The 18,316-nt window shown below is 39.4% G+C and overlaps 2 long non-coding RNA genes across 4 annotated transcripts; both read left to right on the top strand.

Moving 5' to 3' along the window:
• The first annotated feature begins 5,212 nt into the window (after positions 1 to 5,212).
• LOC108269370 (uncharacterized) lies at positions 5,213 to 9,248 on the top strand. Of its 2 annotated transcripts, XR_008394849.1 has the most exons (6): positions 5,213 to 6,174; positions 7,064 to 7,155; positions 8,016 to 8,118; positions 8,206 to 8,275; positions 8,355 to 8,503; positions 8,663 to 9,248. It is a non-coding gene; the product is annotated as an uncharacterized LOC108269370 (long non-coding RNA). The 2 variants fall into 2 exon arrangements; XR_008394850.1 differs by lacking the exons at positions 5,213 to 6,174; positions 7,064 to 7,155 and adding an exon at positions 7,170 to 7,213.
• A 2,399-nt stretch (positions 9,249 to 11,647) lies between these two features.
• On the top strand, positions 11,648 to 17,700 carry LOC128630465 (uncharacterized). Of its 2 annotated transcripts, none has more exons than XR_008394842.1 (6): positions 11,648 to 11,803; positions 14,646 to 14,702; positions 15,954 to 16,048; positions 16,628 to 16,692; positions 16,776 to 16,955; positions 17,195 to 17,700. It is a non-coding gene; the product is annotated as an uncharacterized LOC128630465 (long non-coding RNA). The 2 variants fall into 2 exon arrangements; XR_008394843.1 differs by lacking the exon at positions 11,648 to 11,803 and adding an exon at positions 14,033 to 14,517.
• Positions 17,701 to 18,316: the final 616 nt, after the last annotated feature.

Genomic DNA, 18,316 nt, shown 5'->3' with positions numbered 1-18,316 from the left:
ATAATAATAATAATAATAATAATGTAACTGCTGTTTTACTAAGTTGAGAAGTGTAAGCGTGAGTTCTTTTGGCGTGAGGTATTTGTGTTGCACAGTGATGAATAATTTGCTGTATATTTCTCTTTAAACATTGTCTATGTTTACTCTGGTTTACATGGTTACTCTGGATAGTCTTTCTGTTTCATCATGTGCAGCAGTTAAAGACCTTGGAGTGATTATTGACTCCAGCCTATCATTTGATGCTCATGTAGATAATATTACTAGGATAGCCTTCTTTCATCTCAGAAATATTTCTAAAATAAGAAACATATTGTCACTACATGATGCGGAAATACTAGTTCATGCATTCGTCACCTCTAGATTAGATTACTGTAATGCCATACTGTCTGGATGTTCCAGTAGGAATATAAATAAGCTCCAATTAGTCCAGAATGCAGCTGCTAGAGTCCTAACTAGAACTAGAAGATACGACCATATCACACCGATATTATCCACACTGCATTGGCTCCCAGTAAAATCTCGCATTAATTATAAAATACTCTTATTAACCTATAAAGCACTAAACGGTCTCGCGCCACAATATCTAAGCGACCTTTTGGTTTTATATGATCCGCCACGCCTACTTAGATCAAAAGATGCAGGCTATCTGACGGTACCTCGAATAGTGAAGGCTACAGCAGGGGGAAGAGCTTTCTCTTATAGGGCCCCACAGTTATGGAACAGTCTTCCTATTAGTGTTCGGGACTCAGACACAGTCTCAGTGTTTAAGTCTAAGCTTAAAACGTATTTGTTTACTCAAGCCTACCCTGACTAGATTCTGTTCTACTTTCTCCCTCTCTCCTTTCGCCGAGCCCCACACGAATTTATGGAGATACTAGAGATCCAGATCCTTTCTGCCTCTGGATGGAGCTCAAATCTTCTTTAATTCCAGACTGCTGGGACTACGGCTGCTCTTAACACCATACAGACTTCATATAAATCCATAATCAACTTTTTCACAATATCTGTTGTTACCCAGATGAGGATGGGTTCCCTTCTGAGTCGGGTTCCTCTCAAGGTTTCTTCCTCTTAAAACATCTTAGGGAGTTTTTCCTTGCCACCGTCGCCACTCAGTGGCTTGCTCAGTTGGGATAAATTCACACCTTTAATATCTGTATACCGTGTTGATATTTCTGTAAAGCTGCTTTGAGACAATGTCTATTGTAAAAAGCGCTATACAAATAAAATTGAATTGAATTGAATTGAAGTCTATGTCCAGTGATGAATAATTAGTAAGATTTGATGGTAATATTAGTCTACAGTTATTTTCAAACTTTTTGTAACATATTTTCTGTCTATTCCAGATGTGTGGAGTCCTTCACATTAGAATAAGATGAATAGTTGATGTTGAATTAGGATTTGCATGGATTACATGTGTCTGGATCGGACAGTGTTGCATGTTACGTGGTGGTTTCTTTTGCTGTTGATGTGACCTGTTGTTGTACTGATGTGGGTCTCACTGCAGTGACATGTTTGTTAGTTTAGTTCAGTTACAGTCTCTTTGCAGCAGTGTAGTTTGAGTGACTTGTTATTTTTCTGAACCGTAGACTGTTGAATAGAATAAAGTAATGTGTGAAAATATACAAATATATATTATATACTGTGTGCTATGGATATGTAATACAATGTATACGAAACACAGGTCTCAATATTTAAATAATACAGTGCAATGGTCACAAACACAGAGAGGTAGAGTTAGGTAGAGTTTCAATTTTCAGTCTCAGTCGGACCTGGACAGAGTGCACCTTCTCCTGAACTCTTGTCCCCGACAGCAGAGCCACTTATTGGCAACTAAATCAAAGACTAAAAGAAATATTTACAAAAGATTTATGAAGTTGCTTGGATATCAGTGAGCACTGATTTTCTTTCCAATTTTCAGTAAAATTGAGTACATTAATAAAAATAACCAAATACGCCAAGCATTTTCTGCAGAGGTGCTTACTGGAAACTTACCCCACATACTGCCTACAAAAACTGGGCATGCAGCATGCAAAGTTCTGGTGTCCGCTTCTCCACTCTTTAGTAGGTTGAACCAAATCACTGCTGAACCCTGTAGAATAAGTGAAGTGAGTGCCGTGTGCCTCATGATCATATTCAAATGTAGACATGATTACTAGGTTCACTAACACTTTTTGGTGGAAGTGCAACACCAACATCAGGAAACACAGCTTCAAAATCAACTTCATCACTCATCTGAGACAGAACAGTCCATTTTTGAATGATATTGAGATAATGAGGAACCGTATGGGTGTAACGTAGAATACACTGAATGTCAGGCATTACGCGGTGATGTAGTGACATTGGAGGCAGAGCAGAGAGACTGAGTGGTGAGGCCATGAGCTGTAATGGTATCTTCTGCAGAGCAGAGGAGTAGGGGATGTCCTCAGTGGAACCAGGCAGCGGAGTAATGACCTCAGCTGAGTAAGGAAGCAGAGCAACCAAAGTGGAGCAGGGAGGGTGGGAGATGATTTTACCTAGGTTGTGAGCCCCCTCCTCAAAGAATTTCCTGAGGGGGCACCTGGCATTGACTACGTTTTCATGGACAGCAGTAATCTAATTATTGACCTTACTCTGATTAAGATAATAATGTGATTAAAGTGTTTACATGTCTGTAATACACGTCTATAATGTGACTAAAACAGGAATACTCCACCTGTCTTAATTCGATTAGAGCTTAATTTGATTAAGGTAATTAAAAATTGCTGTTTACATGGTAGTTTCTTAATCAAAGTATGGTCTTAATCGGGTTAAGAGTGGATTATTGTTGTCCATGTAAACGCACTGATTGAGCCATTTGAGTGGCTCTGACCAAACTTCCCTTCCCCAGTAGTTCCCACATCAGGCAATTTTTCTCCACTCTACAAAGGTATGACAAAGAGTGGCCTCAAAGTCTGGCTTTAAGCATCCGGCCTGGCAAGTACAGGCAATCCCAGTTAATCAGCCTGGAGTATTCTGGGTAACTGAGTTCCCCCACACGGCAACTCTTGCTGTGCACTTCTGCTGTCCTCTGCTGGCTGTAGCACAGCCTCTTACAACTCACTTGTGCCTTAATACGTCTTAAAATGCTACAAGCAACATATGGAGAAATGAAGCATTTGTTTTAATCCTATGTGCCATGATATGGCAATGACAATTCCATGGATACAGCATTCCCTTTTAGCGAAACACAACACGAGTTTTAATGCATTAAAAAGCTTTTTTTTGCTGGAAAGAAACAGAATGGTAATGGGTAGCTGATTGGCCTACAGTGAGTGACACATCATGTGTAAGTGAGTTCTTAAAAGAGCCGGACACTGCCAGTACCAGCAGTGTGATCCTGACTCCAGGACAGGAGTCAAAATGGGAAAGGCACAGCTGCACAATAGCATTCCAAATAGTGTCCCCAGTGATACCCCTTGCTCACAGAAACAGCACACTGGAAAGTGTCAATACTATTTCCCAAAGCGCCAGCTCAGCCTAAAACGTCTCTTTAAGTGCCTGATGAATGTGAAGGTGTCAGGGTTGAACTAAAGTCGGAACAAACTGAACCAGTGGATAGAGAGTATCACAGCGCGCACTCTCATTTAAAAAAAACAGACATGGAAAAGCATTTAAGTACATTGGTAGTGGGGTATAATACAGAAGACTAACACGGCACTACACACAGCCAGCTGCTATTACTGGGACAACACCACCGATGGACTCTGCATGGTCAGATGGGAGAACTATGCAATAATACATTTTATTTGTCGCCGCCTTTCATAACACTCAAGGAAACCTTACAAGAAAGACAACATACAGATATAGCCGCAAGCGGTGATTATCGGGATCCAAGCACAAACTGCTTGTGTACAGTTATACGATTGACCATGTCTCTTTTCAAATATAATACAAGTCTTTAAGTGTCTCTACATGGAAGTGTTATTCTATGTACTATATTACAATATACAAATAATACTGTCTTCATTTTAGTTGGACAGCAATGCATTCAGTCATGTCTAGCAACGTAACAAATATGTTTTCAGTATTTAGGATATATAAAAATGAAGATATTTTGAAGATCACAGATTTCTTTTGCAAACTGATTAGGCTTAGATGGTTTTAGACTTTATTAAACTTTATGAAACTATAATGAATTTTATGCATAGTGGACCAATTGAACTATTTATACTGAGATTTTAAACTATGAGACCTGAAAGGATTTGTTATCATGTGGCTCCCTCTGGTGGACAACATTAGTGTTATGGCCGCCTTCTCTCATTCTCATTGATATAAATGGCTGATATTTTAAAAATTGTTGTTGGCGCTCAGAGCACCAGAAATCCATGAAACATGACATGCTTACTCAATATCTTGTTGTCCATGTATACCACATTTTGTGAAGTTTGAATATTGTGTTTAGAAGGCCAATTAGTCATTATGGGCCACACCCAGAATCAGCCTGTATCTCAGATAAAACTGTTACAAAGCGGTTTTGCTGCTGATCATCTGTAGGTGGCCCTAGGGGTGTTTTGATGTGGCTTATTGTGCGTATTACTTAAAAGCTGTATGTCAACATGAATATTTAAATGACATGTAAGGATTGCTTACTACACAAACTGAACTTCCATGCACTGTGATGTGTGCATTTTATTTCCCATATAGTGAAAACTGTCAGGACACCTGCACCAGGCAGAACATGTACATATGAAGGCCATGGTGTAGGCCAAGGCTAACGATGTATTGCAGTATGTACTTTGAAGAGAAACAGGCAAATTAAATGTTAGTAAAATTGTAATGCATCTTCAGCATTTAATGGTATGGTGTGTGTATATACTTCTTAGTGCACAAATGTGTTCTATTGAACATATGCTTAGTTTTGCAAGACTTTGATTGTGTGTGCATGTAGTTCTAACTGCACTGCTGTATCGTTTTCTTGTAGAAGTATTTTCCTAAATTATGTGTCTTTTTCTACACAGATGGTGGTTAGCATTAAAACGATGGTGAGTGCACAGCTGCTGCACCTCCCTGTGAAGGAACAGGGCACTGTCACAAGGAGGTCACACTTTGAGCAACTTTCTATTCCACTGACATATTAACCATTACCCTTTAAAGTGTTGAAGAGCTTAAATCTACGTGCGCGTGTGTGTGTGTGTGTGTGTGTGTGTGTGTGTGTGTGTGTGTGTGTGTGTGTGTTGTAGACTGTGTGGGACAAAGACAGAGCAAAGAGAAAAAGGAAAGCTGAACTGTGCTGGAAAAAGACCATGGCTCAAACATTAGAGAGCCAGAGTCATTTTATCAATAAGTACATAGATCTGCTCACGCAGGATTCAGAGGATCTGGACGCCTCAGCCTCTACATCAGCAGAGCATAGGTACCTAAGCATGCTCGTAGTGACGCAGCGTTCTTAATAAGTCAACTTGTATTGTATTCTCAATATCCAGTCAGTACATTTATGTCAGTAAATGCATGCATCAACACTTCCTTGACTTTGCTGAGCAGTTGTCTGTTCTTTGTCCTAAAAGTTCTTGCATATAATGGTGGTCTTCACATAACATAAGTAAATTCCCATCCTTAAACTCTTTATCTTGCATATTCATTTCGAGCATTTTCTGTTGGGGTAAATGAGTAGAGAGGATCCTAGGCCATTTTTAGCAATTTCCTGGTGAGTAAAAAAAGATGAACCCATTTATTCAACATTGATTATTTTAACAAATTCAGAGGGACCTTAACATAAAATTACGGTTATAGTGTACTTGTAACCATCCGTCTCTGCTTGGTACAGCCCCAGTTCATGTGACGGTGCTCTGGTGTGTGTGGGACCTCGTCATTGGCGTGCCAGAGGAGGAGAGAAGAGGCAGATGGAGATGTGTATCCTGTGTCACGAAGCGCAGGAGATCCTACCTGATGGCGCCGTCATGGTGCTCGCTGCCTTTGTCCAACGCTCTACGGTCATGTCCGAGAACCGCAAAAGACCCCCTCACAATCCAGGTAAGGTTATGGTTTACAGTGTGCAAGTCAAGTAATTGGATAGGTTTGAGTAGCCAGTGTGCTTATTTCTGGAGGATACATGTGTGTTCCAGAGAGCTGTGATCCCCTCTTCATGCACCCTGACCTGTCCTTTGGTACCCATACCGGCAGCTGTGGCCACATCATGCACTCTCACTGCTGGCAGAGGTGAGGAGTTGGGCAAAATGTTACTTCTAGACAGCCTTCTACTTAATCCCAAATAAAAAGTTTTGCTGCTTTCAAATGTTTGTGGATATAGGCAATAGATCAGCAGCTAACAGTAAATAGTTTGTCTAGAAAATAATATGACCTCTATATGAGCAATTACAAAAAAAATTAGCTAATATTAATCAATCAGTCGGAATGTTTTGTGACTGAAAAGTCAAAAACCTAATCTGTGATGTACAGGAAAGTCTTCATGGATGTGTGGTGATCGATAAGATGTAGATAGAAATTGGATGTGTTTGGCTTAAATATGCGATCTGCAGATTTTTAAATTTTTTTTGACCCAATACAGTGAGCTGATCATCGACACAAAGCATGAAACAAAGCTTGCTATGTGCACTTGACTATTTTTCACTGTCTGTAAACTTATTGTGCCTCATGGGGAAGCAAAGAACGTTAACCTGATCTGACCTTAGGAGTAAGTGCAGTGAGTATCAAAAGCTAAAGAAATCAGGTGATGGAACTTGTTACGCTTGGTAATCAGCAATGCTCGGTTGTTGAGAACGTCAGATTCTGCTATGTGTTGTGCGCTTCCCAATCAAAAATACTTTTCATATGTTCCCGTTCTTCAATGGAGGGGAGTGCTGTCCAACAGTTTACACTCCTGAAGAATGTTACCTCGGAGAGCTTTACAAGCAGTATATGGTGTTCCCACGTCAATCCTACATCCATGTCAAGCTTAACAGCTCAGTGGATCAGTTTGCTTGTCACTGCTTAATAGATCTGACCAGTTCGGTCATTTCTGTGATTGCATGGTACATATAAAGCTCATGGAAATTTGACAGGTTGTCAAATAATGGTCTCTTAATCTTCGAGTTATTTTCTCTTACAGATACTTTGAGACACTCCAGAGTCAGGATGCGCAGTGGCTGCATGAGCAAACCAGTTACGATGTAGAGAATGGGGAGTACTTGTGTCCACTCTGTAAGTGTCTCAGTAACACAGTCATTCCTCTCCTGCCCCTCACTGAGACCACCTGCAGGTACTCGCATACAAACTTGTGCTTGTGATTATTCTAAGTGGAGTTGCTCTGAATCCGGACCGCTTAATATTTTAACCATTGCATTGGCGAATTAGTTGTAGTGGCTCTGTAACCAATGCAAACTTGCCTATGAAATGCCATGGAAGGTTACAGAATGACACTGTAACAGTGCATACCCCATTCCATTATTCCTCTTATTTATTTATATCTTTTATAGCAAGGGAATTGATATTGGGCGCACGGTGGCTTAGTGTTTAGCACTTTCGCCTCACACCGCCAGGGTCCGGGTTCGATTCCCGCGGCTCTGTGTGTGTGGAGTTTGCATGTTCTCCCCGTGCTGCGTGGGTTTCCTTCAGATACCCCTGTTTACCCGGTACCCTGGTATCTCCCCGTCCAAAGGCATGCATGGTAGGCTGATTGGCGTGTCTAAAGTGTCCGTAGTGTGTGAATATGTGTGTGATTGTGTGCCCTGCGATGGACTGGCACCCTGTCCAGGGTGTACCCCACCTTGTGCTAGATGCTCCCTGGGATAGGCTCCAGCTTCCCCATGACCCTGAAAAGGAGTAAGCGGTTGAAGATGGATGGATGGATGGATGGATGGGACTTGATATCTGTAGCTGAATTGCATGTCTTGCCATGTTGAGATCAGAGTATAGAATTTCTGCTTATGTAAGATGGCTAATCCACTGCTGTTGCAAGATATTTAGTCACACTGACTCAGTTTATTACAGTAAATTTGCCAGTTGTCCCATTGAGGTGACATTTTCTCTGGTTAAATAGTAAAATGCATGCATGTTTGTAGTTACAGCAATAGTGAGCAGCCAGGTCTGGCTCATTGGCTGAATACAACGTATATAAGCAGATCAGAGCCTTGCACTCTGCTCATAAGAGAGCCAAGCCAACAAGTGAGTCTCATCATATATAGTGCGTGTGCTCCTTATTTGTGTGTGTATGCGTGCACATGCAGTCATATTGTGGTGTTTGTCTTTTAGATGCTGGTGAGACAGAGACTGTGGAGGACTCTCCTCCTCCTGAGAGTTTCAGGCTGGACCACACACCAGTGTAAGCATACCCACTGTTTCCTTTCACAACTGCGTATCTGAGCGTGTCTTTAACACTGACCTGTGATGTGTTTTGATAGCAACCCTTATTCAAGCTCCATAAGGGAGATGCTGATGACATTTGGGACCGCCACTTATAAAGTTGGCCTTAAGGTGCACCCTAATGAGCAGGACCCCCGTGTGCCTATTATGTGCTGGGGTAGCTGTTCTTACACCATCCAGTCTATAGGTCAGTCTGCACCCATTTCTTACAGACTAAGAATTCATGTATAAGATTTACAATATTCACTGACCTGTGTTAATGGGTAGTTAGTAAAAATGTTTTACTTTTTGGTAAAGAACATTATGATATGCATTTGTTGTTTTTCTGTGCTTGTATTTTGTACAGAGAGATTATTGGTAGATGAGGAGAAGCCTTTGTTTGGAAGTTTACCCTGTAGACAGGTATGACAACCCAACTTATTGTCATATCTCAGCCCAGCCAGGACTCGGTTTCCCGAGAAGCAACACGGTATTCTACTGTGTTTATTCGATAAGTGACTTTGGCCTTTGCTTACGTCCCCGACCACGATTTCTGTCTTACCCCGTTTGTTTTGTTTGCATTATCGCCTGACCCTCGCTTGCTTCTTGACTACGGACTGTGCTCACCCCTCTGGATTATACTGCTATCCTCATCTGGGTAACAACAGACAGTGTGAAAAAGTTCATTATGGATTTATATGAAGTCTGTATGGCGTTAGGAGCAGCCGTAGTCCCAGCAGTCTGGAATTAAGGAAGATTTGAGCTCCATCCAGAGGCAGAAAGGATCTGGATCTCTAGTATCTCCATAAATTTGTGTGGGGCTCGGCGAAAGGAGAGAGGGAGAAAAAAGATAATTATGACTGCGAAGTAGTAGAACAGAATCTAGTCAGGGTAGGCTTGAGTAAACAAATATGTTTTAAGCCTAGACTGAAACACTGAGACTGTGTCTGAGTCCCGAACACTAATAGGAAGACTGTTCCATAACTGTGGGGCCCTATAAGAGAAAGCTCTTCCCCCTGCTGTAGCCTTCACTATTCGAGGTACCGTCAGATAGCCTGCATCTTTTGATCTAAGTAGGCGTGGCGGCTCATATAAAACCAAAAGGTCACTTAGATATTGTGGTGCGAGACCATTTAGTGCTTTATAGGTTAATAAAAGTATTTTAGAATTAATGCGAGATTTTACTGGGATCCAATGCAGTGTGGATAATATCGGTGTGATATGGTCGTATCTTCTAGTTCTAGTTAGGACTCTAGCTGCTGCATTCTGGACTAACTGGAGCTTATTTATATTCCTACTGGAACATCCAGACAGTATGACATTACAGTAATCTAATCTAGAGGTGACGAATGCATGAACTAGTATTTCCGCATCATGTAGTGACAATATGTTTCTTATTTTAGAAATATTTCTGAGATGAAAGAAGGCTATCCTAGTAATATTATCTACATGAGCGTCAGATGATAGACTGGAGTCAATAATCACTCCAAGGTCTTTTACTGCTGCACATGATGACAGAAAGACCATCCAGAGTAACCACGTGATCAGAAAGAATATTTCTAGCTACACGTGGGCCTAATAAAAGTATTTCTGTTTTATCAGAATTAAGCAGAAGGAAGTTAATTAACATCCAATGTCTAATGTCCTTTACACAATCCTCAACTTTACTAAGCTTATGTCTGTCCTCTGGCTTCGCTGAAACATACAGCTGTGTATCATCAGCATAACAGTGGAAGCTAATTCCATGTTTACGAATAATTTGACCTAGGGGTAGCATATATAAAGTAAAGAGCAGTGGGCCTAAAACAGAACCCTGTAGAACTCCAAAAGTAACCTCAGTACGCATGGAGAAATCACCATTTACATCTACGAACTGATAACGATCGGTCAGATAAGACCTGAGCCAGGAGAGGACTGTTCCCTTAATACCAACAACATTTTCTAATCTATCAAGGAGAATAGTGTGATCTATAGTATCAAAAGCTGCACTAAGGTCGAGTAACACAAGCAGCGAGACACAACCCTGATCGTAAGTCAGTAGAAGGTCATTTACTACTTTAACTAACGCTGTCTCTGTGCTATGATGAGGTCTAAATCCTGACTGATACATTTCATGAATGTTATTCCTATCTAAGTACGAGCATAACTGCTTTGCTACAACCTTTTCTAAAATCTTAGAGATGAAGGGGAGATTTGATATTGGTCTATAGTTGGACAATTGAGACGGGTCAAGATCAGGTTTTTTAATCAAGGGTTTAATAACTGCTAATTTAAGTGATTTAGGTACATAGCCACTGCTTAGGGAAGAATTGATTATATTTAAAAGTGGTTCAATTACTCCTGGACCAATCTGTTTAAACAAACATGTAGGTACGGGATCTAGTATGCAAGTTGATGAATTGGCTGAAGAGATTAATGTAGCTAGTTCTGTCTCTCTAAGCGGAGCAAAACACTCTAAACATTGATCTGATATTGCTACATTGTCATGTAATGTGTTTGTTACAGTACTGTCCAGTTTTAGTTTAATGGCCTGTATTTCACGTCTAATATTTTCAACCTTATCAATGAAAAATGTCATGAAATCTTCACTGCTATGTAAGGATTGAGTGTTTCTCTCTGTAGTGGTTTTATTCCTAGTTAATTTTGCTACTGTGTTGAAAAGGAATCTAGAATTGTTTTTGTTGTCTCCTATTAAGGTGGAGAAATAGATTTTTCTAGCATCGCCAAGAGATTTCCTATATTTCAGTAGGTTCTCCTTCCATGCTGTTTGAAATATCACCAGTTTGGTTTGACGCCATTTACGTTCTAATTGTCGAGTTGTCTGTTTTAAGGTTCGAATGTTCTTTTGGGATGTTTTTATTGAGTGTGCTGTCAGGCACAATTGGGTGGGAGTCAATAATGGGGCTGTCAGAGTAATTCACTGCAGCCAACAGCATTAGATTTGTGTAGGGATTTAAAAAAAAAAAATTGGGGGTTTGTACACAATTTTTAAAAAGTGCTTAAATTTAATCCTAAAGAAATGTTTCTATACATGCTGCAGTCCACGTGTTTTTTATTTACTATTTTTTTTTATATACTGTTTCAGTATTTAGTAGACTTTGTTTTGTGAATAGCAATGGTTTTGTGTCTGAGTTGTCATGTTTTGAGTTTTGCCAAAACTTACTGCTTATTAGAGATGCCGAGCATCCAACCAGGAACATGATTTTGTTTCAAAAATATTATTATTCGTAGTAGTAGTATAATATCAATCCCATGAGCTCTTTCAAACCATTCATCAAAAACTCCTTTGTGAGCCTGGGAAAATTATTGTTTTGACTTCAGTCACAGAGCTTTCATTTACAGTAGAAATGATCTTAACACGTGCATGTGTGTCTTAGTAGCCTGCGTGAGACTAGCTCGGGTTGGCATCTCTGGCGTTGTGTAAAGGCAGGCATCCTGCCCTTCCTCAGAGGAGCCGCACTGTTCTTCCACCATCTCAATGGAGTTCCCACTTTGCCTGAGCTTGACGGTAAGTGCTTCATTTTCCCCACCCTTCCCTCCCCATCACGAACTCACTTAGCTACATTTGACCCATGGGTTCCACCACATGTTGTTATCTGATTGAAAGTTGACCTGACCGTACACCTCTACAACTGACGTTAATTTAAATGAAGAGATTTACCATTTAATTTGTGAGGTGATTTATCAGATTGGCCACAAAGCTGAGTTGTCTCATCTAACCTGTTAAATGATTGAAACACAGTTCTGCCAAAACATGGAAACCTTGATCACTTGAACTTCACATATACAGTGCATCCGGAAAGTAGTGACAGCGCTTCATTTTTTCCACATTTTGTTGTTACAGCCTTATTCCAAAATGGATTAAATTCATTATTTTCCTCAAAATTCTACAAACAATACCCCATAAAGACAACATGAAAGAAGTTTGTTTGAAATTAGGGCTGCACCATTATGGCCAAAACGATAATCCCGATTATTTTGATCAATATTGAGATCTCGATTATTTATCACGATTATTAATTGATTTTAGTGACAACATATTTTTTATTGCACTTTCACATTAAATTTTCTCATGCCACAATATAACACAAGTAGGCGTGAGAACTCGAGCTGATCAATTATGACAGACTTTAGGAACATAGTGTGAGCCATGACATTAATTTACCTTCTGATAAACTAAATAATATTTCCAGTTAGTTTTACAGACTGTTTCCAAAAAACAACCGTTAACCTGTTCCACCTTGTAAACAAATACAATAAACATCAGTGTTTGAAGTCTGCTCCTCTTAAATATATTTAAAGCTACACTATTAGACATTTTCCACTGTCATGGTTCTGGGCTGGAGTCAGTTCTCGAACCGCTCTGTGTGTATTGTGTAGATATCTGAATAATCTCATATAGGATGTACTGGCCCAAATTTAGCCTATTACCCAAAGACACTTAAAATTCAACAAAGAAGCATATACTCACATCTGTAAACCCAGTTGAAGATAGAAAAAAAAGGCACCAGCCATGAGTGAGAAGAAGCAAGGGTCCAGATTTTATTTCCACCACATGAGATCCACACCAATGAGAATTCTCAGAAGTGATCTGACACCCGGAGCTCAAGCTCCAGTATTTATACTCTATTTACACAGTAGATAACCAATATATTTCAGAAAGACTATGATATCAGTACCAATAGGGTTAAAAAGCTTTTATACTTCAGCTCTTATACTTCTCTGTGATTAATAAACCACAGTGTGTTACTCTTAAAAGATCTTAAAGTGTGAATCCAACCAGTCCTGTGAATTTTCAATAAAATGACATATTACTCATACTAGGTCTCCCTCCTGTTTATTTCATGTCATTTTTATCCACAACAGTTGGGATTGGGTGAGTTCATTTACCCGTCAGATGCAAAGCGCTTTAGTTTAATGGTGTTCATTACTGATGCTCCGATCAGGATTTTTACAGCTGATACTGATCCAGATACCAATCTTTTTTATTTAAACTTTAATCAGGAGGTCTGTCATAAACAGTTACATGTAAGCTCTCTGCTCATGGTCACTGTTAATTGAAAAATAAACAAGCATAAAACATTTATTTTAAATATCCTAAAAACAATAGAGCCCTAATTAAAAGTGGATTAACACAAGCATGATCCATATTAGGAAAAAGGCTAATAGCTTTCTAAGGAAATAGATTTATCAGAAATCTGAAAATGGCTGTGCACCGACGCTCCCCATCCAACCTGATGGAGCTTGAGAGGTCCTGCAAAGAAGAATGGGAGAAACTGTCCAAAAATAGGTGTGCCAAGCTTGTAGCATCATTCTCAAAAAGACTTGAGGCTGTAATTGGTGCCAAAGGTGCTTCAAAGTATTGAGCAAAGGCTGTGAATACTTATGAACAACTTACAACGTACAACTTAACAATAGATGGTGATCTGTGTTATGTTGTCATTTGTGTGTGTTTATTAACCCTCGTTCTTACAAATGAGTAATAACGTGTTTGACAGTATGAATGTTCTTTTGGGATGTTTTTATTGAGTGTGCTGTCAGGCACAATTGTGTGGGAGTCAATAATGGGGCTGTCAGAGTAATTCACTGCAGCCAACAGCATTAGATTTGTGTAGGGATTTATTTTTATTTTTTTTGGGGTTTGAACACAATTTTTAAAAAGTGCTTAAATTTAATCCTAAAGAGATGTTTCTATACATGCTGCAGTACACATGTTTTTTATTTACTATTTGTTTTTTTATACTGTTTCAGTATTTAGTAGACTTTGTTTTGTGAATAGCAATGGTTTTGTGTCTGAGTTGTCATGTTTTGAGTTTTGCCAAAACTTACTGCTTATTAGAGATGCCGAGCAAAGGTGCTTCAAAGTATTGAGCAAAGGCTGTGAATACTTATAAACATGTGCTTTTTTTTGTTTTTTTATTTTTCATAAATTTCATACTCATTAAAAGATTTCAAACAAACTTCTTTCATGTTGTCATTATGGTGTATTGTTTGTAGAATTTTGAGGAAAATAATGAATTTAATCCATGTGGGAATACGGCTGTAACATAACAATGGGGAAAAAGTGAAGCGCTGCGAATACTTTCCGGATGCACTGTATATAGTATATTGTATGTAGTGAAACTGATCTTCTGGGAAGTGCTGTGTGCATATGTGTCTGCCTCCTAACCTGCTCCAGCTCTATTATAATCACCAGGAGCTTCTGGATCCCCTGCTTCAGGGGTAAGAAAGTTCATAAGTGAGCTGAGAAATGACAGGTTTTCTGTGAATGCTGATGATGCCATATCATGTGTACACATCATTGATTGTTTTGTAATGGGTTGAGTGTGTTGTGTCCATTTGTCCTGCAGGTGGTGCTCACATCCAGGCATGCAACAATGTCTCCAGTCACCTGAAACCCTTATAAGGTGTTCATTCTTTGTTCTTATCTATAGCCTTCTGAACTTTGCTTTGAAATGGTGGTTTTAACCCCCTTACCCCGTATAGCGGCTTTACAGCGTAAATGTTATCCGCGTGAGGCCGGTGTACTGGCATTGCTCTGCTATGATTCCTTACTTATTTAATTATAATTTTTTTACCTGGAAGGTTGAAGTCATGACATCACGACGTGATTACAACATTACGCTGTCATTACAATGAAGATGATCCAAGCGTGAATATTGGTGTAATAGTAGAAGTGAACTAAAAATGCCAAAGTGAAAAGCTAATCGTGTTCCAGCTAAAGTTACACCTACAGTGAACACAGGTACATCTAAAACCGTGGGGGGGGGACATACACAGTTACACAGGCAAGAGCGAGGATTCTAGATAGTGACAGCAGTGAAAGTTCAGGTGATGTTGAAACCGAAACTGATAGTGATGCAAACTCATGATTCAGACCCTGATCCGTCTTCATCTTCAGCATCAACCAGAGCGACTGACACTGCAGGGGTCTGGAGTCATAACCTGACCATCTCTGTGTATTCGTGAAAACACTACCTGCTGGTCTGATTATCACCAGAAAGTTTACTTTTGGCGCTAAAATGCATTTATTCAAAGGCATTGACCACGCTGACGCTTGTATAGTATTTTTAAATGAGTAGAAGGATTTTAGCGAGCATTTTTCATAACTTCTCTAGTTAAGAATTGTGCTCTAAGTGGAGTAAAAACACTGAAGTGCTTCATTTTCAAAGTAATATTACACAAATACATTATTATAAGTTGTTTCAAGGCCTAAAAATGTTAAAATTAAAATGTTGATTTTGGCCCAGGAACTCAGGGTTGGCGTGCTGTTTCTCTGGGGAATATAGGGTTATGGGACATAATACTGTGGGAACTTAGGGGTAAGAGGGTTAAGACTGTATGGTTTCAGTGTTTTTTTTTGTTTTTGTTTTTTTTTTGTGTAGTTTTCCTCGGGAATCCAATAATCTAATTGATTTACCCGAGGATTACTGTGCACTGATCAACTAGGCTTTCAGCTTCACGTGAGTGTGTGTACTCTGAGTTGCATTCATTTATACCCAGTATCTGCTTAATAGAATAGAATTCTGGTGGACATCTCTAATTATTGCTTTTGTGTTTATAACCTCCATTGTTTTTGTAGCTGTCCTAAGTCAGATGGAGTTAAGCCTTGAGCTCAAACTCTGTGCTTGGTGTGTGGCACGATGCTGTGATCTCAGAGCAGCTGCTGCCAGACTGAGCTGGAGGGTGAGGACGTTGGAGCGTGTACTGCACACACCTTTGTTTGCTGAGCTGGTGTTAGCATCTTCCTCAGGTTAGAAGGAAGACACATCTGTGTTGATTGCCATGTCTTATAGGTGCATTGCCTGTTTATATCAGGGCTGGGCATTGGTGTGAATTAGTCAGCAATAATCCCTCACACATGGGTTACTCATTTTGGGAAGGAAGCTGTAAAGCTACTAAATAAGAAAAATAACAGCAGCTTGCTAAAAATACTCCAAATAACACTTTAATTTGAAGTTCCATAATAAACTATTTATAAGCAAGGAATACAGTTTATTATTGAAAGAGGATGTAATAATCAATTAACTGGTCAAATATTATGTTACATAACAAGCATTTTCCAAAATGTTTAAAAAACTACATTCATTTTTTTCATTTATTAATACATGACTTCTTATACTAGTGGGCCTCCACCATGTCCTAGAAACACTCCATCCTACACAGTTTCAAGCTTCCTTTCCTCCCAACACTCAACATCTCAGTAATCCAGCAATAGGCCTGGAGTTGAGACATTCCTGCTGAATTAACATTTATGGTTGTGAATATACAGCATTTGTATATATTGTCAAGTCCTAGCTTGCAGTACATGAGCCTCTGCTGTCTTTTACAGGGTGAGGGAGAATCAGGTTCTTTTCCTGTACCTTGATGACTATGGAGAACTGTCCAAGGGCTCAGGTGAGAACTCAAACAAGATACTCAACGTGTTTTGTAAAATTTGTGTTTAAACCACTGTTTATATCATTCTCTTTCCCTCCCAGATGGAGGAACGTGCTACACAAAGATTCAGACTCTCTGGCGCCAGCACAACATCACAGAGGAGATGGGTCATGCACAGGAAGCTAATCAGACTCTGGAGGACACTGACTGGGAGATCCTGGATTTTCTTGGCTAATGCCAAATCTAAACTAACCAGGGATCTGCACATTTACCTAGAAATGGTGCGGAATCTTGAACATCAATTATTGAAAATGTTGAACATTTCCTTTTTTTGTTTTTACATTTCAAAATTCTAAAAAAATTGTTTATTTCTAATTTTAAATTCTTAATCAAAAATTCTTAATCAAAATAGACAAATGTCATATTCTGAGATATTTCTAAAACAAGTTCAGTGATCCATAACTAATGGGTGCTGTAATGTACAACTGTTCTGAGCACATTTTCTGTTTTTCACTTGCAGCCTACAGCCAAAATCCCCAGTACTGACTGAACACATCAAATGCTGAGTTTACTTTTACAGTCTTGAATTAACACCTCTGCTAACTGCGTCATCACCTACAGTGCTGAACTGACAGTTTACTTAACAGCCATAATGCTCACTGTTTACAATACGAATTAAATGTGAATTAAGCACACCTTTGGTTAAAAGATGGGGGGGGAAAGAATTGGTTTATCACTCGTTGGTTTTGTAAATAAGGCTTGGTGAAAATTAGGTTTAAGCTCTGTTTGTGCCACAGGCTATATACCCTTCCTCTAATTTGTTTTCAATGGATGTGTACTGTTTTACAATCTAAGGGCTTTGTTTGCATCTGTAATGATTACACGGATAAGACATGTTTACCGTTTGTCACTTTCCTTTTTTTCTCTCTCCTTTATGGATATACCAGTTAAATATGTCACGGTTTAGTCAACTGTAACTCTTTTGTTCCTGGTTGTTTGGAATCAGTTAATAAACTGTGTTTTTAATATTGTATTTTGTTCATTAGATTATAACAGATTGTGAGACATTTTTGCTGCGTTTGTTTCTTTAATTTGGAAATTCTCCTTATGTCTCTTAATCACACACGGACAAAAACCAAATGTCAGAAATGTTTTACTAATTATTGACCAGCATGCAGGGATGCAAGGAATAAGTTGTTAGACATAACTTCAGTAAGCACTCGTGCTGAATGAATAAACACAAACACGCCCATCACCGGAAAGCCTCGACCATTACAGCTCTGAGACAAACACGGAAGAAACTAAAACTCTAGCTAAAGCGCTACACCAATTAAATAGCAGCTCGTCCAGGAGCTCCACCAATTAGAGCGTAGCTGCGTTTGTTTTTCGAGTTCCGTCTGGGGATGAAAAGCAACCTTAACGCTCATTACTGCCCCCAAGCGTCACTGCAGTTACTCAACACTCCCACACATTTCAGCAGGGGTGTAAAAGATTTTAATGACTTTTTTTTTTGCAGTAACCTTGGCACCATTTTCAGATCCTTGATGTCAGCTCATCAAGGAATGTTACAAGGAGAGCTGTATTATATGATCTAAGACTAGGTCTGCATCCCACCACACTATTTCCAATATAGATCCACACA

The sequence above is a fragment of the Ictalurus punctatus genome, unplaced genomic scaffold (genome assembly GCF_001660625.3).
Source record: "Ictalurus punctatus breed USDA103 unplaced genomic scaffold, Coco_2.0 Super-Scaffold_100056, whole genome shotgun sequence".
Classification (NCBI taxonomy): domain Eukaryota; kingdom Metazoa; phylum Chordata; class Actinopteri; order Siluriformes; family Ictaluridae; genus Ictalurus; species Ictalurus punctatus.
This window is presented reverse-complemented; position numbering and strand designations above follow the sequence as displayed.